Here is a 25,663-nt window from a genome sequence, read left to right as displayed (position 1 = left end):
TCTTTTATCCAAAAAAAATCTAGTAATTTCTATATCAGACACTGGTTCCAAGAGCCTAAGACAAGACCCCAAGACGAGACCTAAAAATTACACTGTGAAGGAGAAGAATTAACAGTAGAAGCCGTCCTTTTACCAATTATCACCAAATACAAAGTAAATGTATTTTGAGCATTTAGTTCACCCTTGGTATTTTTTTCCAAAATCCAGAATTGAAGAAGCTATTAAAGATCGAAAGGATGATTTAAGGAGAAGTTTAATTAAATAATAAATCATAATTATACATAACTAAATAAAAAATCTAACTCACGGTTGGAGCCAAGTGTCTAGATACGTAAACAGAGAGATCATAGAAGGCTTCATTAGTACCATCTATCGAATAAATTACTGACTAAACTGTTTATGTAAATTCTAGGGTTGAAAGATTACGTTTTGGGTTTCCTATTCCTCACTTAATTATTCTTGTCACCTTAATGTTTTCTCTGATCTTCATTTTTTTCTCCAATCTAAGGTTTTTGATATATGATTTAAGGCACTAAAAGTCACGAATAATTCTGGAAAAAATGTAGATGCCATTCAGGTGCGAAAATTTAAAAAAGAACGAAGTTTTCTATCAAAAACTTTCACAAAAACGAAGTTTCAATTTCAAGAGGGTTTGATGACTAAAAGTCAATGTTGTCCATTATAAATTTTTGAATTTGCATAGTCAAAATGTAGAAGCAAAACACCTTTACAAAAGATTAGTCTGGGGGCAAAAGCTCTGAATCAGCTTACAGTTTTTTTGTCTATTCGTTTTTAAACTTATATTCTTAAGCTGTAGGAATAAAAAAGAGTAAAAAAATTTTTTTTACTCAAAAATAGAGTGGAAAAATATAAAACAAAAAGGGTTCTTCAAAAGGATAAAATCGTATGCTCAAAAAAGCTATGGGCAAAGCAAACACTAAATAAAAACAATATATTGTGGATACAGGCTCCCGAAAATTGGACCCAAGACAGAGCTGTGATTTCATAAGCCATTGTGCTTGAAACTTTATCCTTGGACAAGGATAAGCCCAATGTCAAACCCTCCAAAATAAAAAAAACTAACACACCTTGTGTAAACTAGGGTTCAAAAACGGACTAAACTGAGTGATTTGTTTAGACGACCAAAAAACTAAGTTTTAGGCTAACATGTTAAACTATTGATCAATTAATCACATGAAATTTAAAAACATAGTGGGACAAAAATAGAAAAAAAAGAAAAAAAGAAAGAACAAAAAAGAGAAAAAAGCAGCAAAAAACAAAAGAAAGAAAAAAGGAGAAAAAGAAGTGACAGAAGGAAAGAGACTTCATTCAAAAAAGATAAAATTCATAACTTATTTACATTGTGTATGATGTCATATTTGAGTAACTCTGCTTTGGGTTGTCCTTTTCTATATCGAGCTAAGAAAAAGTCGAGGGCTTTTTCTTATGTGTGATGTATGACGCAGTTTCATTGTTTATATAAATAACAAATATAGCATCTACAACATCAATATAATGTCTTTATGACACACATAACATCTATAGGTATGTTGACTAATAATAATTAAAAAAATCAAATAAAAGACACAACGGGAGAACGAGACTAAATAACATTGGATGACAACTAATCACATGTAAGCTGCTCAAATAAGTGACATAAAAATTCAACATAGTAATGAGTCAAAGAGCATTGCAAAGGTGAGAAAGTTTAGCTCACTTTATCACGGGTCTTGTTTTATTTTGCAAAAAGTATTTGGCACTATTCCAGAGGAGAATGTTATTTTTTCAGTAAGCTCAGTTGATTAATTAGAAAATCATTAATAAAATCAAAAGCCACTCTGCAGATATCATCAGTACCCAGACTGAATTTAATGTTAAACTCAGTTACAACCATATTCGCGTCACAACAAAGTTTCTACTTATATGGGACTGAAGACTCATGTTGAAAAGTTAAGCTTTCTACATGTTCTGCACTAGGATTGGGAAATGTTAGAAATTAAACTATACGAAATCAACCATCAGAAAAAAAGAAGAAAATTTTCTAACTATTTATAAATTAAATTTATCCTTTGAAAAATACACCACCAGACGCTTGAATTTGCTAAATAAACGGCAGCCCCGAGCAACTGCTGGAAGTGTATTCCATACTCTTGAAGAAGAAAGAAGAGGGCTAAAATCAGACCGAACGTAGGGTGTGGTAACGAATTTTATATTACCACTACATCGTAGGTAATATAAAGAACTTTCAGATACAAAATTAGGAGGCTGACATATATTTGGTAAAGTCCCATGTAGCCATGCAAAAGTAAATGAAGCAGAAGCAAGGACATAAATTGAACGGAAATTTAAGAGGGGTTTAAGAGTAGATTGTTTTTCATAAAGAGACGCTAAACTCCACAGCTTTGACTAGAAAGTTGATATCCAAATGATAGGACAGCAAGAAATATATGATTGAATCGAGGTAAAGAAAAGGAGACCCAAGACAGACCCAGGGAATATGAGCTTAAGCTTACGTAAGATGCCAGGATGCCTAGCAATCTTACCTTTAAAGCACTAATGTGGAATGTGTAAGACAGGTTCTCATCAAGAAGAGCTCCAAGGAATTGGACATAGCCATTTTCAGATGTAAGGAGAGTATTACGTGACGCATGTATCATGCGAATAATCAGAAACGGTGAAGAAATTGCAGAAAAAAAACAAAAACTTAGACTTGCAAACGTTAAGAGACAAATAGTTTACATTAAACCATGAAAGAGCTTTCTCAAATAGAGCAAGCAAATTTTTCTCCATTGAAACTTGATCAAATCTTACCTTAGCTAAAGTAGTAGAGTAGAGTAGAATATTTTTATTTATAACACGTACATAAATAAATGTCACAAAACAGCGCAAATGCCTGGTGGCATACTTTAGCGCTGAAAATATTGCCAACGAAAATACACAGCCATTTTCTAACTAAATTTTACAACGACAAAAAGAAAATCCTAATGAACAAAATGCTTAGCATGTCATAAGATATTTCTTCACCAGTCTTAGAAAATGTCGCTTGTTGCTGCATTCTCGAACTGATGCAGGAATTGAGTTCCAGATTTTTGGGCCAATGTGACGGATGCTGAATCCCGCTCTCGATGTCGGGCGAATTTCGCACGAAAAGTCTGAACGATGCGGAGTAGGATAATTATGAAATTGAGAATTAGTTGAGAAAATGCCGGAGAAATTTACAGGTAAATTACTATATTGATAATCATGACAAATACTAGAGATAGAAATTAAATGAAGTTGGTCCAAAGAGAAAATTCCTGAAGTCCCATATAGGTGTCTAAATGAAGTTCTGCAATCAACATTAAAAAGAATCCTCATTGCTTTATTCTGAAGTATTTGGAGAGATTTGAAAACAGACGGAAAGGTAGATGCCCAAACCAAAATGCAATAGAGAAAATATGGGTGGACGAAATAATAATAAATAGATTTTAGAATAGCTTTAGGAAAAAAGTGACAAAGACGAGTTAGCATGCCAATATTTCGGGAAATTTTTAACGACAGTGTTTTTACATATTTATGAAACGACAAATTTTCATCTAAAATAATCCCAAGATATTTGAACTGATCCACCCGTCTTAATTCAAGACCATTCAAAAAAAGAGAGAAGGTATCTGACACTAGTGATCCAGTTCGTTTAAAATAACATATACTGGCATTTTTTTTCATTAAGAGCTAGTAAATTCCTTGAATACCAATCAGATACAGTTAGTAACGTACTTTCGAGGTTCTGGAAAAGAACTGATAGGTTCCAGTGAGAAGCAAAAATTACTACATCATCAGCAAACATTATAATTTTACAAAGAGGCAAAACTTCTGGCAAATCATTTATAAAAAGAATAAATAGAATAGGCCCAAGAACAGAGCCCTGAGGCACTCCGTAATTAATTGGAAAAGTTCCGGAACGGAGATCACGAGATTTATCAACACAATCTAGTCGTCTCCCAGAAAGGTAAGATGAAAAAAATTTAACAGCTTGTGTTGAAAACCCATAAGACTTTAGTTTAAAAAGAAGCACCGAATGATTTACGGTGTCAAACGCCTTTGCGACATCAAGAAAAATCGCCAACGCGTGTTGACCATCATCTAGTGAATCATTAATATTTAGTAAAAGCTCATGAATTGCCAGTTCAGTTGACTTTCCTTTTATAAAACCATATTGAGACGTTGTAAAATCTTACTATCAAATGAATATTTTTGTAATTGACTATTTGCAAGTTTTTCCAAAATTTTGCTGAAAACCGAAAGTAGAGAAATGCCTCTATAATCTGAAGGGTCAGTTGAACTCCCATCTTTAGGTATTGTTATAACATTTGCTTTTTTTAAAAGCTCAGGAAAAACCCCATGCATAAGTGATAGATTAAAAATATGTGCCAGCAAAGGTGAAATGCTTGACGCTATTTGCTTTACGGTTTGAGCCGAAAATCCAAATTCGTCCTTGGAAAAACTCCGTTTAAGCTTCAGAATAACTTATTCAATCTCATGAGGCCTAATCTCAGAAAAAGAAAACAAATTTTCTGCATGTTGCTCATTAACTGGAACAGAGGGGGAATTCAGTTGCATATTCATAGTCGATGCAAGTCTAGAACCAATATTACTGAAATAATCTCCAAAAGCATTTAAAATTTAATTGGGCTCTGTAACATTTTCTCCATTTAAAACGAGGCAATTAACACTAGTATTCTTACGACTATGAGGACGTATCTTTTCATTTATCAATTGCCATGTTTTTTTCATATTCGATTTATAATCAAAAAATTTCTAATTATAATGTTTTTTCTTCTCTTGTCTTATAATTTAATTTAGCTTATCCCTGTAAACTCTGAATTCTTCAAACGACTCAGGTGTCTGTAATTTTAAATAATTCTTAAATTTTCTATTTTTATGTTTTAACGATGTCAAAATGCCTTCAGTAATCCATGGGTCAAATTTCTGCGCAAACTTTCCATGCGAAACTCGTGTTGAAGAAGCCCGATCCCGCAGTCACATCATTTGATCAATAAAATCTGAAAACGCAGCATTTGCGTCACCTGAGCCATAAACCGAACTCCAATCATGGTCACCAATTAACTGACGTAGAACTTTACAATCAATCCATGTATATCGCTTTTTTGAATTATCCATTGTTGAATCTCGATGTTGTTTATTACTATTATTTAAATTTAAAAGAACACTCACCGGAAAATGATCTGACATATCAGACAAAATTACTGACGATTTTTCAGCATCAAATAAAACAGGAGGGAAAAATCTATTATCTAATAATGTAGCTGTGTTAGCTGTAACTCTTGTCGGCAGAGAAATACTTGGAAGAAAATTAGAACACAACATCATAGTTAAAAACTCCTTATTATTTCCAACATCGAGATTCAAAAGATCAAAATTAAAATCACCCGAAATAATAACCGATTCCTTGGCGCTCTTCTTGATGAGAACCTGTCTTACAAATTCCACATTAGTGCTTTAAAGGTAAGATTGCTAGGCATCCTGGCATCTTACGTAAGCTTAAGCTCATATTCCCTGGGTCTGTCTTGCGTCTTCTTTTCTTTACCTCGATTCAATCATATATTTCTTGCTGTCCTATCATTCGGATATCAACTTTCTAGTCAAAGCTGTGGAGTTTAGCGTCTCTTTATGAAAAACAATCTACTCTTAAACCCCTCTTAAATTTCCGTTCAATTTATGTCCTTGCTTCTGCTTCATTTACTTTTGCATGGCTACATGGGACTTTACCAAATATATGTCAGCCTCCTAATTTTGTATCTGAAAGTTCTTTATATTACCTACGATGTAGTGGTAGTATAAAAGTCGTTACCACACCCTACGTTCGGTCTGATTTTAGCCCTCTTCTTTCTTCTTCAAGAGTATGGAATACACTTCCAGCAGTTGCTAGGGGCTGCCGTTTATTTTGCAAATTCAAGCGTCTGGTGGTGTATTTCTCAAAGGGTAAATTTAGTTTATAAATAGTTAGAAAATTTTGTTCTTTTTTCTGATGGTTGATTTCGTATAGTTTAATATCTGACATTTCCCAATCCTAGTGCAGAACTTGTTGAAAAGCTTAACTTTTCAACATAAGCCTTCAGTTCCATATAAATAGAAACTTTGTTGTGACGTGAATATGGTTGTAACTGAGTTTAACATTAAATTCAGTCTGGGTACTGATGATATCTGCAGAGTGGCTTTTGATTTTAGTAAGGATTTTCTAATTAATCAACTGAGCTTACTGAAAAAATAACATTCTCCTCTGGAATAGTACCAAATACTTTTTGCAAAATAAACCGATACCCGTGATAAAGTGAGCTAAACTTTCTCACCTTTGCAATGCTCTTTGTCTCATTACTATGTTGAATCTTTATGTCACTTATTTGAGCGGCTTACATGTGATTAGTTGTCATCCAATGTTATTTAGTCTCGTTCTCCAGTTGTGTCTTTTATTTGATTTTTTTAATTATTATTAGTCAACATACCTATAGATGTTATGTGTGTCATATAGACATTATATTGATGTTGTAGATGCTATATTTGTTATTTATATAAACAATGAAACTGCGTCATACATCACACATAAGAAAAAGCCCTCGACTTTTTCTTAGCTCGATATAGAAAAGGACAACCCCAAGCAGAGTTACTCAAATATGACATCATACACAATGTAAATAAGTTGTCAATTTTGTCTTTTTTGAATGAAGTCTCTTTCCTTCTGTCCCTTCTTTTTCTCCTGTTTTCTTTCTTTTGTTTTTTGCTGCTTTTTTCTCTTTTTTTGTTCTTTCTTTTTTTTCTTTTTTTTCTATTTTTGTCACTATATGTTTTTAAATTTCATGTGATTAATTGATCAATAGTTTAACATGTTAGCCTAAAACTTAGTTTTTTGGTCGTCTAAACAAATCACTCAGTTTAGTCCGTTTTTGAACCCTAGTTTACACAAGGTGTGTTAGTTTTTTTTATTTTGGAGGGTTTGACATTGGGCTTATCCTTGTCCAAGGATAAAGTTTCAAGCACAATGGCTTATGAAATCACAGCTCTGTCTTGGGTCCAATTTTCGGGAGCCTGTATCCACAATATATTGTTTTTATTTAGTGTTTGCTTTGCCCATAGCTTTTTGAGCATACGATTTTATCCTTTTGAAGAACCCTTTTTGTTTTATATTTTTCCACTCTATTTTTGAGTAAAAAAAATTTGTTTACTCTTTTTTATTCCTACAGCTTAAGAATATAAGTTTAAAAACGAATAGACAAAAAAAAATGTAAGCTGATTCAGGGCTTTTGCCCCCAGACTAATCTTTTGTAAAGGTGTTTTGCTTCTACATTTTGACTATGCAAATTCAAAAATTTATAATGGACAACATTGACTTTTAGTCATCAAACCCTCTTGAAATTGAAACTTCGTTTTTGTGAAAGTTTTTGATAGAAAACTTCGTTCTTTTTTAAATTTTCGCACCTGAATGGCATCTACATTTTTTCTAGAATTATTCGTGACTTTTAGTGCCTTAAATCATATATCAAAAACCTTAGATTTGGATAAAAAATGAAGATAAGAGAAAACATTAAGGTGACAAGAATAATTAAGTGAGGAATAGGAAACCCAAAACGTAATCTTTCAACCCTAGAATTTACATAAACAGTTTAGTCAGTAATTTATTCGATAGATGGTACTAATGAAGCCTTCTATGATCTCTCTGTTTACGTATCTAGACACATGGCTCCAACCATGAGTTAGATTTTTTATTTATTTATGTATAATTATGATTTATTATTTAATTAAACTTCTCCTTAAATCATCCTTTCGATCTTTAATAGCCTCTTCGATTCTGGATTTTGATGGAAAAAAATACCAAGGGTGAACTAAATTCTCAAAATGCATTTACTTTGTATTTGGTGATAATTGGTAAAAGGACGGCTTCTACTGTTAATTCTTCTCCTTCACAGTCTAATTTTTAGGTCTCGTCTTGGGGTCTTGTCTTAGGCTCTTGGAACCAGTGTCTGATATAGAAATTACTAGATTTTTTTTTGGATAAAAGAATTCATCGTCACATGACCCTGACAATCTTCTTAATAAAGTAATTAACTCCATACTTAATTCTATTCTTTCCATCAGAAGATGAAAACAAAACAAAGATAAAAGAAAACATTAAAGGATAAAGAACAAGCAATAGTAAAAATAAAGTGTAATCTTTCAACTCTAGACTACACAGACAGAGGCTACATAGACTGCATAGACAACATATATAGTTTTACCAACAATTAGTTTTATAAGATGGCTCTACTGAAGCCTTTTCATACCTCTCTGGTCACGTCTCGAAGACATTCGGCTCAAAAAAAGCAATCGTAAAAACTAAAACTGATTTACTTTGAACTTAGCTAGATTTTTGTTTTAGTTGTATGTAATTATGATTTATCCTTTGATTACTTCTATAAGCTTTTCAACATAAATTTTTAATTAAAAATTGATCTCAATTTAAAAAAAAATTAAAACCATTTTCAACTTAATTCTAACAAAAACTTTAATTTTTTATCTTTCGAAATTATCCTTACTGATCTTAGCACTACACCTAATGTAATCTTATGTGTCGTGTTCATCTGGTCCTTTAAGTCATGTGCTATACCCTTTATTTCACTAGCGCAATGCTAGTCTACCCGAAATATAAGTAAATTAATTCGCCGTTCCAGAACTATTAAAAGTTCCTATTATATATTTGTCATAATAATGCGTCATAAAAGCTATTTCACAATTGATAATGCTTTGAAGATTGGGGTTTAATAGAAAAGTTAATCTTTAAAAACTTGAAACAAAGCCAGGACTGATTGGGCAGTTTTGGCATAACTTGTAGAGCTTGGATAAGAGATCCAAATAGACGGCAGAAAACTAAAGGTCGACAATTACTTCTCTGGAAATTAAAAAAAAACATAAAATTTCTCCTTAGTCCCTCCTTTCAGTTTCCTATAATCCCTTCATTTCTGCTTTTTAATATAAAAAAAATACCAAGGGTTAACTAAATATTCAAAACACAATTACTTCATATTTGTGATTATTGATGAAAGGACGGCTTCTGCTGTTTGTTCTTCTCTTTCACAATCCAAACTAAGGTGTTATTTTGGGCCACCTTGAATTAGGTCACAATTCTTGGAACCAGCGTCTGATATAGGAATTACTAAAATTTTATGCGATTGAACAATTTCTTGTCACATGGCCCTGATAATATTCCTAATTAAATAACTAACTCCATGCTTAATCGCATTATTTTTCTCCTTCAACGAAACTTATTAACCTCTCCTTTCAGTATGATATTTTCCAGAATAGTCATAAGCACGCACGAGTTATTATGTTATATAAGGGTTGGACATGAGGTAATCTAGCCAACATTAGTTGGCTAGTTTTTAGCCAAATTTTAGTCGTTTTATAGTGAAGTTTTTGAGAAGACGATGCTTCTTGTCATAGTAATTTTATTATTTCTAAATATTTGCTTCGCAATTTTGACTTCAGTTTTCAAAAAAGTTATTTATGCTTAGTTTTGTTAAATTGTATTCGCTTTGCACCAAAGTCCCTTTTGATTCATTTTACTTTATTCCAGGATGTTTGCAAAGCCTTTGATTCATTAACCCATAGTATTCTTCTCTCTGAACATAGTATTCTTCATTCTGTCCTAAGAGAACAACCGATAAAAACATAGATTTCTTTCTTTTCCTAAATTTTATTATATGTTAAATCCACCCCCCTTCTCTAGTCTTCAATTCATCTATCCAAGAAACGACGCCCAGAGATAAAAATCATAAACGTTTATTAAAGCTGCTAATTCTATCAGTAATCAAAGCAACAAAAACAATAATACACAAAATGTTACATGGAATCAAAATACAAAGAATTAAGCATTAAGCTAATATATTAAGCCATTAAGCCATAAGCCGTAACAACATACTTCTTTTTTCGACCCGTCACTCTTTAATGATTGATCATTGCATATTCTTTTAATTTCATAAACGAATACCTGAAACAAAAATCATAAATATATCTATATTTAGCATCAATCAAAGCAAACAACCAACTGTGGCAAAACATTTTCCGTGGAAGGAAAAGACAAAACAATTATCATTAAGCCAAGACTGTAAGCCATGTAGCAATAATCGTGCTCGTTCGCATTCATTTTTTTGCTGGGGACAATCTCTTTATTTTTACTCGCATTGTCTTTTTATTTAAGATACGACGCCCTGAAACAAAAAATCAATAATATGTTTTACAGCTTCTATTTTTAGCAGTAATCAAAGCAAACAAAACAATAATACACAAAATGTTACATAAAATGAAAATACAAACCATTAAGCCGATACATTAAGCCATTAAGCTATAAGTGGTAACAATATACTTCTTTTTTCGACCCATCCTTATCACATGATTGATACTTGAATAGTCTATTTATTTAAGATACGACACACAGGGACAATCACACTTTACGGATTTTAAGTCTTCTAATTTTAGCATCTATAAAAGTCAAAAACACACTCATGAACAACATTTTCGGTGGACGGTATATACAAAGCATTAAGCCAGTACTTTGAGCCATTAAGCCATAAGCCGGACCGAGAGCATTATGTTTTCTACCCATCCCTCTTAATTGATTGATCATTGCATATTATTTTCATTTAAGATACGACGCCCAGAAATAAAAAACATAAATATATTTTACAGATGCTAATTTTAGCAGTAATCAAAGTAACCAAAACAATAATACACAAAATGTTACATAAAATGAAAATACAAAACATTAAGCATTAAGCCGATACATTAAGCCATTAAGCCATAAGCGGTAACAATATACCTCTTTTTTCGACCCATCCGTCTTTAATGATTGATACTTGCATATTCTTTTCATTTAAGAAACGACGCCCTGAAACAAAAATCATAAATATATTTTACAGCTGCTAATTTTAGCAGTAATCAAAGTAACCAAAACAATAATACACAAAATGTTACATAAAATGAAAATACAAAACATTAAGCATTAAGCTAATACATTCAGCCATTAAGCCATAAGCAGTAACAATATACCTCTGTTTTCGACAAATCCTTCTTCAATGATAGATCCTTGCATATTCTTTTCAGTTCAAAAACGACACTCTGAAACAAAAATCAAAAATATATTTTACAGGTGCTAATTTTAGCAGTAATCAAAGTAACCAACACAATAATGCAGAAAATGTTACGTGAAAGGAAAATACAAAACATTAATCATTAAGCCGATACATTAATACATTAAGCCATAAGCGGGAACAATATACTTCTATTTTTGACACGCCCCTCTTTAATGATAGATACTTGCATATTCTTTTAAGTACAGAAACGATGCCCTGAAACAAAAAATAAAAAATATATCAAATATTAGAAGTAATCAAAGAAACCAAAACAAAAAATACACAAAATCTTAATTTAAATTAAAATACAAAACATTAAGCATTAAGCCAATACATTAAGCCATTAAGCCATAAGCGTTAACAATAGACCTCTTTTTTCTACCGTTCCCTCTTTAATGATGGATCCTTGCATATTCTTTTCAGTTCATAAACGACGACCTTAAAAAAAAATGAATGAAAAAAAAATAAATAAAACAATAAGACACAAAATGTTACATTAACTGAAAATACAAAAAATTAAGCATTAAGCCGATACATTAATACATTAAGCCATAAGCGGTAATAATATACCTCTTTTTTCGACCCATCCCTCTTTAAGGATTGATACTTACATATTCTTTTCAGTTAAGAAACGACGCACTGAAACAAAAATCATAAATATATTTTGCAGCTGCTAATTTTAGCAGTAATCAAATTAACAAAAACAATAATAAACAAAAGTTACATAAAATGAAAATGCAAAACATTAAGCATTAAGCCATAAGCGGTAATAATATAACTCTTTTTTCGACCGATCCCTCTTTAATGATTGATACTTACATATTCTTTTAAGTTAAGACACGACGCCCATAAAAAAAAATCATACAAATATTTTGCAGCTGCTAATTTTAGCAGTAATCAAAGTAACAAAAACAATAATAAACAAAATGTTACATAAAATGAAAATGCAAAACATTAAACATTAAGCCGATACTTTAAGCCATTAAGCCATAAGCGGTAACAATATACCTCTTTTTTCGACCCATCTCTCTTTAATCTCTCTTTGATGGAGGCATCCATCCTGTCGATCTGAAGTGTTTTCAAAACCCTTCGTAGGCTATACTGAATAGTTTTGTCTAGTTTACTTGTTTAATGATTGATCCTTGCATATTATTTTCAGTTCAGAAACGACTCACTGAAACAAAAATCATAAATATATTTTGAAGCTTCTAATTTTAGCAGTAATCAAATTAACAAAAACAATAATAAAGAAAATGTTACATAAAATGAAAATGCAAAACATTAAACATTAAGCCGATACTTTAAGCCATTTAGCCATAAGCGGTAACAATATACCTCTTTTTTCGACCCATCCCTCTTTAATCTCTCTTTGATGGACCCATCCATCCTGTCGATCTGAAGTGTTTTCGAAACCCTTCGTAGGTTATACTGAATAGTTTTTTCTAGTTTAATTGAGTTGTTGATCAAAGTTACAATGTCAGCCATGCTGAGATCCATGAATTTTTCACCATCAGTACAAAATAAGGGAGATGAGACTCTAGCATTCGCAGGTACTTGAACCGAGTCAGTGACCAAATCTGTTTCTCCAGCAGACTTTAAAACAGTATCAGGATCAGAATTTTGTGCGGACGGAAAGAGGGCATGTGAATATGAAACTGATAGGAGGGGGGATACCAAAGCAGTTTTAACTCGTAAGAAAGGTCCAGTTTCAGCGGTCAAATTCGATTAAGTGTTTATGGACACAGTTTCTAACGTCGACATATCGTTAGTGTCTGTATTTTGGACATACGGAAAGAGAGGATTCGAAAATGAAACTTGTTCGACCCCTACATTTGATGGGAGAGTTCTGGTGGCTCAGTCTTAACTTCTAACAAGGCTGAAGTTCCGAAAGCATTATCCGGTTGATTGTCCGCAGAGTCTAGAGTCAGTATATTATTTGCAATTATATTTGAAACAGACGGAAAGAGAGTAATCGAAACTGGAACTGATTCAACGTTAATATTTGGTGTTGTGGGTACTGCTAGCTCAGATTTAACTTCCAATAAGGGTAAAGTTTCAACAATCGAGTTTGGTGGAATGTTTTCGGATGTAATTTCTAAAGTTGAAACATTATTAGTACTTGTGTTAAGGGCGGATCGAACGAGAGAATCGGAAAATGGTTCATTCGACCTCTAAATTTTTTGGGAGTTCTGGCTCAGTTTTAAGTTCTATTAAGGGTAAAATTTCAGCAATCAAGTTTGGTGGAACGTCTTTGGATACAGTTTCTAAAGCTGAAACAGCATTAGCACTTGTATCAAGGGCGTATTGAACGACAGAATTGGAAGATGAAGTTGATTCGACCTCCAAATTTGTTGGGAGCTCTGGTTCAGTTTTATCTTATAATCAGGGTAAATTTTCAGCAATCGAGTTTGGTGTAACGTCTTTGGATACAGTTTCTAAAGTTGAAACAGCATTAGCACTTGTATCAAGGGCGTATTGAACGACAGAATCGGAAAATGAAGTTGATTTGACCTCCAAATTTGTCGGGAGTTGTGGCTCAGTTTTAACTTCTATTAAGGGTAAAGTTTCAACAATCGAGTTTCATGGAACGTCGTTGGATACAGTTTCTAAAGTTAAAACAGCGTTAGCACTTGAATTAAGGGCGGATTGAACGAGAAAATCGGAAAATGAAGCTGATTCGACTTCTAAATTTGTTGGGAGTCCTGGTTCAGTTTTAGCTTCTATTAAGGGTAAAGTTTCAACAATTAACTTTGATTGAACGTCTTTGGATACAGTTTCTAAAGTTGAAACAACATTGTCATTTGTGTTAACGGCAGATTGAAGGTGATGGTTCGAAGAAGAAAGGGACTGGAACTCTAAATTTGATGGACCATATGGTTCTGGCTCTACTACAATTCTTAATCTAGGCAAACTTTCTGCAGTCCCATTCAATAAAGTCTCTTCAAATCTGATTTCTTGACCTATTGAGGCTGAACTATCTACAGAAATACCAGAACTCCTATCGATCTGTTTCTTTGGCAGTACTAACATCATGGGTGAAGTTGAGTTAGGTTTAGGGGACACCTTCAAAGGTGAATACTTAGAAGAAAGAGCTACAATGAGCTCAATTCCTTTCTTCGCCATCTTTCTCATGCTTTTTTCAACAGAACCGGAGTCTTATTTTATGATTAGTCTTTCTTTAATCATATCTAGCAGGTCCCTCACAGAGCTGTCTTCCAAAAGTATGTTTGAACCTTCAAAAGCATCCTTTTCTACATCAACAGCCCTACAAAAAACAGAGTTAATCTTTGGCACCAAAGAGTGAAGCTCGTTTTCGAGTGTACTCACATGCCGAATGACCTTCAGCACAGTCATGTCCCTACACTCGGGGGATTTACGTCTAGACGAAATTTTCTCGGCTCTTGAATGTCTTTTAGGACTCCTATTTCTAGGTGATCTAGATCTTTCCTCTCTTTTAAGAGACCTAGACTCTTCGGTTGATTTCCACCGACGCTCTACTTTCGAAGAGGTAGGAGGGGACGGGTTTCTCATAGCTCTCTCTTCCATTCCTTTTTGCTTTGTCAAGGATTTCCTGCTCCGACTTGATTCCTGTTTTGCTTCCTCTTCTGGGTCATATCCTTCTAATTGATACTTTTCAATTGATTCATCTTTTTTCATTATCAATTCCTTTTCATCAATGGCTTTCATTCTTTCCCGTCAATAAACTTCCCATTCTGGGCCAAAATTATATTCACCGATATCCTTTCCTGCTTCTGCTAACTCTTTAGATTGCTTCTCTAAAAACTTCTCCCATTCGATTTTATACAAGTCATGATTTTGCGGATGCTTCTCTAAAAATCGGCTCTTTCTTTTTAGTTCATCTTTCAGAATTTTAAATTCTCTATCCATTCTTTTCCATAAATCCCGTTTCGATGCTAGCCTAACAGGAGAGTTTCTAGGAGACCTCTTAGGAGAAAATAAACGAAGATACTTAGGGATAGACCTCGAGGGAGGGTACTTTCGGCGTGCAGATCTTCCTTCCATTTCTTCTATGTCCTCTCTTCGCTCACTCAGCCCACTCCGCTCCCTCAGCTAACTCCGCTTCTCCTTGTCTAATTTGAGTTTTATATTTATTGAATGCTTCTGTTTGAGAGGTTGTTTTCCTTTGCTCGATAAAATGGATGTTTTCGCTTGAGGCCCAGTTGCATCTTCGGCCTCCTTGTCAATTGTTTGAACGCTGCCATCTACAACTTCCATTTTTTTGAGCTCGTCATTTTCTTTTCTGGCTAGATGGCCCTCTTCCTCTTTCGTCTTTTTGAGATTTGCTTTTTCTTTACGATAGGCTAACTGGACAGTTGGATCTTTGAACTCTTCACAAAGTCTTGCTAGTTTTTCTTTCATTTCTATCTTCTTTTTTTTTAGTTTCTACTAAAGAGTCACTTCCAGTTTTCGGGGCTTCCAATTTTCCTGGAACATCAGTCAATTGTATTGGGGGTCTCTTTATTTTTTCTTGGCCGTTATTCTTCTTATTCTTCACTACTCTGCTCGAGTCAGGCTTCTCTTTTGGTTTCTCCTTTATGGCAGGTTCTTCCACAGATTTTAAAGCCACATCAATAGCTGCAACAGTGGGAGGACCTGAGTACACTACTGGTCCTTTTGAAATATCTGCCAAATTACTAACTGGATCATAGCTGCAGCCTGAAGTGGTCCTGAAACAAAAATCATAAATATATTTTACAGCTGCTAATTTTAGCAGTAATCAAAGTAACCAAAACAATAATACACAAAATGTTACATAAAATGAAAATACAAAACATTAAGCATTAAGCAGATACAGTAAGCCATTAAGCCATAAGCGGTAACGATATACATCTTTTTTCGGCCCATCCATCTTCAATGATTGATAATTGAATATTCTTTTAAGTTAAGAAACGACGACCTGAAACAAAAAAAATAAATATATTTTACATCTGCTAATTGTAGCAGCAATCAAAGTAACCAAAACAATAATACACAAAATGTTAAATAAAAGGAAAATACAAAAAATTAAGCATTAAGCTGATACATTAAGCCATTAAGACATAAGCGGGAACGATATACATATTTTTTTTACACATCCCTCTTTATTGATTGATCCTTGCATATTATTTTCAGTTCAGATACGACGCCCAGAAACAAAAACCATAAATATATTTTAAAGGTGCTAATTTTAGCAGTAATCAAAGTAACCAAAACAATAATACACAAAATGTTACATAAAATGAAAATACAAAACAATAAGCATTAAGCCGATACATTAAGCCAATAAGCCATAAGCGTTAACAATATACATATTTTTTCGACCCATCTCTATTAAATGATTGATCCTAGCATATTATTTTCAGTTCAGAAACGACTCACTTAAACAAAAATCATTAATGTATTTTGCAGCTGCTAATTTTAGAAGTAATCAAAGTAACAAAAACAATAATAAACAAAATGTTACATAAAATGAAAATACAAAATATTAAGCAATAAGCCATAAGCGTTAATAATATACCTATTTTTATGACCCATCCCTCTTTAATTGTTGATACTTACATATTATTTTCAGTTCAGAAACGACGCACTGAAAACAAAATCATCAATATATTTTGCAGCTGCTAATTTTATCAGTAATAAAATTAACAAAAACAATAATAAACAACATGTTACTTAAAATGAAAATGCAAAATATTAAGCATTAATAATACACAAACTTTTCCATTGAATGAAAATACAATATAATAATCATTAAGCTGATACATTAAGCCAATAAGCCATAAGAGGTAACGATATACTTCTGTTTTTGACCCGTCCCTCTTACATGATTGATCCTTGCATATTATTTTCCTTTCAGAAACGACTCCCTGAAACAAAAATCATAAATATATTTTACAGCTGCTAATTTTAGCAGTAATCAAAGTAACCAAAACAATATTACACAAAATGTTACATAAAATGAAAATGCAAAGCATTAAGCCATAAGCGGTAACAATATACCTCTTTTTTCGACCCATCCCTCTTTAATGATTGATCCTTGCATATTCTTTTCAGTTCAGAAACGACACACTGAAACAAAAATCATAAATATATTTTGCAGCTGCTAATTTTAGCAGTAATCAAAGTAACAAAAACAATAATAAACAAAATGTTACATAAAATGAAAATGCAAAACATTAAACATTAAGCCGATACTTTAAGCCATTAAGCCATAAGCGGTAACAATATACCTCTTTTTTCGACCCATCTCTCTTTAATCTCTCTTTGATGGAGGCATCCATCCTGTCGATCTGAAGTGTTTTCAAAACCCTTCGTAGGCTATACTGAATAGTTTTGTCTAGTTTACTTGAGTTGTTGATCAAAGTTACAATGTCAGCCATGCTGAGATTCATGAATTTTTTCACCATCAGTACAACATAAGGGAGGTGAGACTTTAGCATTCGCAGGTACTTGAACTGAGTCAGTGACCAAATCTGTTTCTCCAGCAGACTTTAAAACAGTATCAGGATCAGAATTTTGTGCGGACGAAAAGAGGGGGACGGGTTTCTCATAGCTCTCTCTTCCATTCCTTTCTGCCCTTAATTCAAGTGCTAACACTGTTTTAACTTTAGAAACTGAATCCAATGACGTTCCATCAAACTCGATTGTTGAAACTTTACCCTTAATAGAAGTTAAAACTGAGCCACAACTCCCGACAAATTTGGAGGTCAAATCAACTTCATTTTCCGATTCTGTCGTTCAATACGCCCTTGATACAAGTGCTAATGCTGTTTCAACTTTAGAAACTGTATCCAAAGACGTTCCACCAAACTTGATTGCTGAAATTTTACCCTTAGTAGAAGTTAAAACTGAGCCAGAACTCCCAACAAATTTGGAGGTATAATCAACTTCATTTTCCTATTCTGTTGTTAAATACGCCCTTGATACAAGTGTTAATGCTGTTTCATCCTTATAAACTGTATCCAAAGACGTTCCACCAAACTTGATTGCTGAAATTTTACCCTTAATAGAACTTAAAACTGAGCCAGAACTCCCAACAAATTTAGAGGTCGAATTAACCATTTTCCGATTCTCTCGTTCGATCCGCCCTTAACACAAGTACTAATAATGTTTCAACTTTAGAAATTACATCCGAAAACGTTCCACCAATATCGATTGTTGAAACTTTACCCTTATTGGAAGTTAAATCTGAGCTAGCAGTACCCACAACACCAAATATTAACGTTGAATCAGTTCCAGTTTCGATTACTCTCTTTCCGTCTGTTTCAAATATACTTACAAATAATATATTGACTCTAGACTCTGCGGATAATCAACCTGATAATGCTTTTGGAACTTCAGCCCTGTTAGAAGTTGAGACTGAGCCACCAGAACCCTCCCCATTAAATGTAGGGGTCAAACAAGTTTCATTTTTGAATACTCTCTTTCCGTATGTCCAAAATACAGACACTAACGATATGTCGACGTTAGAAACTGTGTCCATAAACACTTCAGATTTCGAAGAGGTAGGAGGGGACGGGTTTCTCATAGCTCTCTCTTCCAGTCCTTTTTGCTTTGTCAAGGATTTCCTGCTCCGACTTGATTCCTGTTTTGCTTCCTCTTCTGGGTCATATCCTTCTAATTGCTACTTTTCAATTAATTCATCTTTTTTCATTATCAATTCCTCTTCGTCAATGGCTTTCATTCTTTCCCGCCAATAAACTTCCCATTCTGGGCCAAAATTATATTCACCGATATCCTTTCCTGCTTTTGCTAACTCTTTAGATTGCTTCTCTAAAAACTTCTCCCATTCGATTTTATACAAGTCATGATTTTGCGGATGCTTCTCTAAAAATCGGCTCTTTCTTTTTAGTTCATCTTTCAGAATTTTAAATTCTCTATCCATTCTTTTCCATAAATCCCGTTTCGATGCTAGCCTAACAGGAGAGTTTCTAGGAGACCTCTTAGGAGAAAATGAACGAAGATGCTTAGGGATAGACCTCGAGGGAGGGTACTTTCGGCGTGCAGATCTTCCTTCCATTTCTTCTATGTCCTCTCTTCGCTCACTCAGCCCACTCCGCTCCCTCAGATCACTCCGCTTCTCCTTGTCTAATTTGAGTTTTATATCTATTGAATGCTTCTGTTTGAAAGGTTGTTTTCCTTTGCTCGATAAAATGGATGTTTTCGCTCGAGGCCCAGTTGCATCTTCGGCCTCCTTGTCAATTGTTTGAATGCTGCCATCTACAACTTCCATTTTTTCGAGCTCGTCATTTTCTTTTCTGGCTAGATGGCCCTCTTCCTCTTTCGTCTTTGTGAGATTTGCTTTTTCTTTACGATAGGATAACTGGACAGTCGGATCTTTGAACTCTTCACAAAGTCTTGCTAGTTTTTCTTTCATTTCTATCTTCCTTTTTTTAGTTTCTAATAAAGAGTCACTTACTGTTTTCGGGGCTTCCAATTTTCCTGGAACATCAGTCAATTGTATTGGGGGTTTCCTTATTTTTCTTGGCCGTTATTCTTCTTATTCTTCACTACTCTGCTCGAGTCAATTCTCTTTTGGTTTCTCCTTTATGGCAGGTTCTTCCACAGGTTTTAAAGCTACATCAATAGCTGCAACAGTGGGAGGACCTGAGTACACTACTGGTCCTTTTGAAATTTCTACCAAATTACTAACTGGATCATAGGTGCAGCCTGAAGTGGTCCTGAAACAAAAATCATAAATATATTTTACAGCTGCTAATTTTAGCAGTAATCAAAGTAACCAAAACAATAATACACAAAATGTTACATAAAATGAAAATACAAAACATCAAGCATTAAGCCGATACAGTAAGCCATTAAGCCATAAGCGGTAACAATATACCTCTTTTTTCGACCCATCCCTCTTTAATGATTGATCCTTGCATATTCTTTTCAGTTCAGAAACGACGCCCTGAAACAAAAATCATAAATATATTTTAAAGCTGCTAATTTTAGCAGTAATCAAAGTAACCAAAACAATAATACACAAAATGTTACATAAAATGAAAATACAAAACATTAAGCATTAAGCCGATACATTAAGACATGAAGCCATAAGTGGTAACGATATACCTCTTTTTTGGCCCATCCTTCTTTAATGATTGATCCTTGCATATTTTTTTCAGTTCAGAAACGACGCCCTGGAACAAAAATAATTAATATATTTTAAAGCTGCTAATTTTAGCAGCAATCAAAGTAACCAAAACAATAATACACAAAATGTTACATAAAATGAAAATACAAAACATTAATCATTAAGCCGATACATTAATCCATGAAGCCATAAGTGGTAACGATATACCTCTGTTTTCGGCCCATCCCTCTTTAATGATTGATCGTTGCATATTCTTTTCAGTTCAGAAACGACGCCCTGAAACAAACATCATTAATATATTTTACAGCTGCTAAATTTAGCAGTAATCAAAGTAACCAAAACAATGATACACAAAATGTTCCATGAAATGAAAATACAAAACATTAAGCATTAAGCCGATACATTGAGCCATTAAGCCATAAGCGGTAACATACCTCTTTTTTCGACCCTGCCCTCTTTAATGATTGATCCTTGAATATTATTTTCAATTCAGAAGCGACGCCCAGAAACAAAAATCATAAATATATTTTAAAGCTGCTATTTTTAGCAGTAATCAAAGTAACCAAAACAATAATACACAAAATGTTACATAAAATGAAAATACAAAACATTAAGCATTAAGCCGATACATTAAGCCATTAAGCCATAAGCGGTAACGATATACCTCTTTTTTCGGCCAATCCCTCTTTATTGATTGATCCTTGCATATTCTTTTCAGTTCAGAAACGACGCCCTGAAAACAATATCATCAATATATTTTACAGCTGCTAATTTTAGCAGTAATCAAAGTAAACAAAACAATAATACACAACATGTTACATAATATGAAAATACAAAACATTAATCATTAAAAATACACAAAATGTTACATAAAATGAAAATACAAGACATTAAGCATTAAGCCGATACATTAAGCCAATAAGCCATAAGCGTTAACAATATACCTCTTTTTTTGACCCATCTCTCTTAAATGATTGATCCTTGCATATTCTTTTCAGTTCAGAAACGACGCCCTGAAACAAAAATCATAAATATATTTTACAGCTGCTAATTTTAGCAGCAATCAAAGTAACCAAAACAATAATACACAAAATGTTACATAAAATGAAAATACAAAACATTAAGCATTAAGCCGATACATTAAGCCATGAAACCATAAGCATTAACGATATACCTCTTTTTTCGACCAATCCCTCTTCAATGATTGATCCTTGCATATTTTTTTCAGTTCAGGAACGGTACTCTGAAACAAAAAACATAAATATATTTTACAGCTGCCAATTATATCAGTAATCACAGTAAAAAAAAAAAAAATACACAAACAGTTCCGTAAAATTAAAAAACAAATCATTAAGCATTAAGCCAGTATATTAAGCCATACGTCTCATCAATTTAATTCTGTTTTTTGACAATCACTATTTCTGTGTGTAACCTCGAATAGACTTTTCTTATAAGGTAATAAAACAAGGAACAAAAACCATCAATATAGCTTACAGCTGCTAATTTTAGCAGTAATCAAAGTTACCAAAACAATAATACACAACATGTTACATAAAATGAAAATACAAAACATTAAGCATTAAGCCGATACATTAAGACATGAAACCATAAGCGGTAAGGAAATACCTCTTTTTTAGGCCCATCCCTATTCAATTATTGATCATTGCATATTTTTTTCAGTTCAGGAACGATGCTCTGAAAAAAAAAACATAAAAATATATTACAGCTGCTAATTTTATCAGCAATCAAAGTAACCAACACAATAATACAGAAAATGTTACATAAAATGAAAATACAAAACATTAAGCATTAAGCCGATACATTAAGCCATTAAGCCATAAGTAGTAACAATATACTTCTTTTTTCGACTCGTCCCTATTTAATGATTGATCCTTGCATATTCTTTTCAGTTCAGAAACGACGCCCTGAAACAAAAATCATAAATATATCTTACGGCTGCCAATTTTAGCAGTAATCAAAGTAACCAAAACAATAATACACAAAATGTTACTTGAAATGAAAATACAAAACATTAAGCATTAAGCCGATACATTAAGCCATAAGCGGTAACAATATACCTCTTTTTTCTACCGATACCTATTTAATGATGGATCCTTGCATATTCTTTTCAGTTCAGAAACGACTACCTGAAACAAAAATTAATGAAAAAAAAAGTTCAGAAAACAATAATACACAAAATGTTACATGAAATGAAAATACAAAACATTAAGCATTAAGCCGATACATTAATACATTAAGCCATAAGCGGTAACAATATACCTCTTTTTTCGACCCATCCCTCTTTAATGGTTGATCCTTGAATATTCTTTTCAGTTCAGAAACGACGCACTGAAAAAAAAATCATAAATATATTTTAAAGCTGCTAATTTTAGCAGTAATCAAAGTAACCAAAACAATAATACACAACATGTTACATAAAATGAAAATACAAAACATTAAGCATTAAAAATACACAACATGTTACATAAAATGAAAATACAAAATAATAAGCATTAAGCCGATACATTAAGCCAATAAGCCATAAGCGTTAACAATATACCTCTTTTTATGACCCATCCCTCTTAAATGATTGATCCTTGCATATTCTTTTCAGTTCAGAAACGACGCCCTGAAACAAAAATCATAAATATATTTTACAGCTGCTAATTTTAGCAGTAATCAAATTAACCAAAACAATAATACACAAAATGTTACATAAAATGAAAATACAAAAAATTAAGCATTAAGCCGATACATTAAGCCATGAAGCCATCAGTATTAACGATATACCTCTTTTTTCGGCCAATCCCTCTTTAATGCTTGTTCCTTGCATTTTCTTTTCAGTTCAGAAACGACACCCTGAAACAAAAATCATAAATATATTTTACAGCTGCTAATTTTAGCAGTAATCAAAGCAACCAAAACAATAATACACAAAATGTTACATAAAATGAAAATACAAAACATTAAGCCGATACATTAAGCCATTAAGCCATAAGCGGTAACAATATACCTCTTTTTTCGACACATCCCTCTTTAATGATTGATCCTTGCATATTCTTTTCAGTTCAAAAATGAAACCCAGAAAAAAAAATCATAAATATATTTTACAGCTCCTAATTTTAGCAGTAATCAAAGTAACTAAAACAATAATACACAAAATGTTACATAAAATGAAAATACAAACCATTAAGCCGATACATTAAGCCATTAAGTGTTACATGAACAAAATGTGACAAACATGTAACAAAATGTTACATGAAATGAAAATACAAAACATTAAGCATTAAGCCGATATATTAAGCCATAAGCGGTAACAATATACCTCTTTTTTCTACCGATACCTATTTAATGATGGATCCTCGCATATTCTTTTAATTACAGAAACGACGAGCTGAAAAAAAATGAATTAAAAAAAAAGTTAATAATACAATGATTCACAAAATGTTACATGAACTGTAAATACAAAACATTAAGCATAAAGCCGACACATTAATCCATTAAGCCATAAGCGGTAATAATATAACTCTTTTTTCGACCCATCCCTCTTTAATGGTTGATCCTTGCATATTCTTTTCAGTGCATATTCCTTGGATAATCATAAATATATTTTACAGCTGCTAATTTTAGCAGTAATCAAAGCAAATAAAACAATAATACACAAAATGTTACATAAAATGAAAATACTAACAATTAAGCCGATTCATTAAGCCATTAAGCTATAAGTGGTAAAAATATAACTCTTTTTTCGACCAATCCCTCTTTAATGATTTATACTTTCATATTCTTTTTAGTTCAGAAACGACGCCCTGAAACAAAAATCATAAATATATTTTACAGCTGCTAATTTTAGCAGTAATCAAAGTAACCAAAACAATAATACACAAAATGTTAGATAAAATGAAAATACAAAACATTAAGCATTAAGCCGATACATTAAGCCATTAAGCCATAAGCGGTAACAATATACTTCTTTTTTCGACTCGTCCCTATTTAATGATTGATCCTGTCATATTCTTTTCAGTTCAGAAACGGAGCCCTGAAACAAAAATCATAAATATATTTTACAGATGCTAATTATATCATTAATCAAAGTAACCAAAAAAATAATACACAAAATTTTAAATGAATTAAAATACAAAACATTAAGCATTAAGCCGGTACATTAAGCCATAAGCGGTAACAATATACCTCTTTTTTCGACCGATCCCTCTTTAATGATTGATCCTCGCATATTCTTTTCAGTTCAGAAACGACGCCCTGAAACAAAAATGAATGAAAAAAAAAGATCAGAAAACAATGATACACAAAATGTTACATGAAATGAAAATACAAAACATTAAGCATTAAGCCGATACATTAAGCCATTAAGCCATAAGCGGTAACAATATAACTCTGTTTTCGAACCATCCCTCTTTAATGATTGATCCTTGCATATTCTTTTCAATTCAGAAACGACACCCTGAAACAAAAATCATAAATATATTTTAAAGCTGCTAATTTTAGCAGTAATCAAAGTAACCAAAACAATAATACACAAAATGTTACATAAAATGAAAATACAAAATATTAAGCATTAAGCCGATACATTAAGCCATTAAGCCATAAGTGGTAACAATATACCTCTTTTTTCGACCCATCCCTCTTTCATTATTGATCTTTGAATATTATTTTCAGTTAAGAAACGACGCCCTGAAACAAACATCATAAATATATTTTTAAGCTGCTAAATTTAGCAGTAATCAAATTAACAAAAACAATAATACACAAAATGTTACATAGAATGAAAATACAAAACATTAAGCATTAAGCCGATACATTAAGCCATTAAGCCATAATACCTGTTTTTTCGACCCATCCCTCTTTAATGATTGATCCTTGCATATTCTTTTCAGTTCAGAAACGACGCCCTGAAACAAAAATCATAAATGTATTTTACAGCTGCTAATTTTAGCAGTAATCAAAGTAACCAAAACAATAATACACAAAATGTTACATAAAATGAAAATACAAAGCATTAAGCATTAAGCCGATACATTAAGGCATTAAGCCATAAGCGGTAACAATATACCTCTTTTTCGACCCATCCCTCTTTAATGATTGATCCTTGCATATTCTTTTCAGTTCAGAAACGACGCCCTGAAACAAAAATCATAAACATATTTTACAGCTGCTAATTTTAGGAGTAATCAAAGTAACCAAAACAATAATACACAAAATGTTACATAAAATGAAAATACAAAACATTAAGAATTAAGCCGATACATTAAGCCATTAGGCTATAAGAGTTAACGATATAACTCTTTTTTCGACTCGTGACTATTACATTATTGATACTTTAATAGTCTTATTATTTAAAGAATGACGCCCTGAAACAAAAATCCGTAACGTGAATATAGGCTGCTAATTT

At 32.7% G+C, this 25,663-nt stretch overlaps 1 pseudogene; it reads right to left on the bottom strand.

The window, feature by feature from the left end:
• Positions 1-12,440: 12,440 nt before the first annotated feature.
• LOC148940902 (uncharacterized) lies at positions 12,441-18,687 on the bottom strand (annotated as a pseudogene).
• Positions 18,688-25,663: the final 6,976 nt, after the last annotated feature.

The sequence above is a fragment of the Artemia sp. Qi Xiang Cuo genome, chromosome 19, assembly GCF_049724085.1.
Source record: "Artemia sp. Qi Xiang Cuo chromosome 19, ASM4972408v1, whole genome shotgun sequence".
Lineage (NCBI taxonomy): Eukaryota > Metazoa > Arthropoda > Branchiopoda > Anostraca > Artemiidae > Artemia > Artemia sp. Qi Xiang Cuo.
Note: the sequence above shows the minus strand (reverse complement) of the source record. Positions and strands in the feature narration are given on the sequence as shown.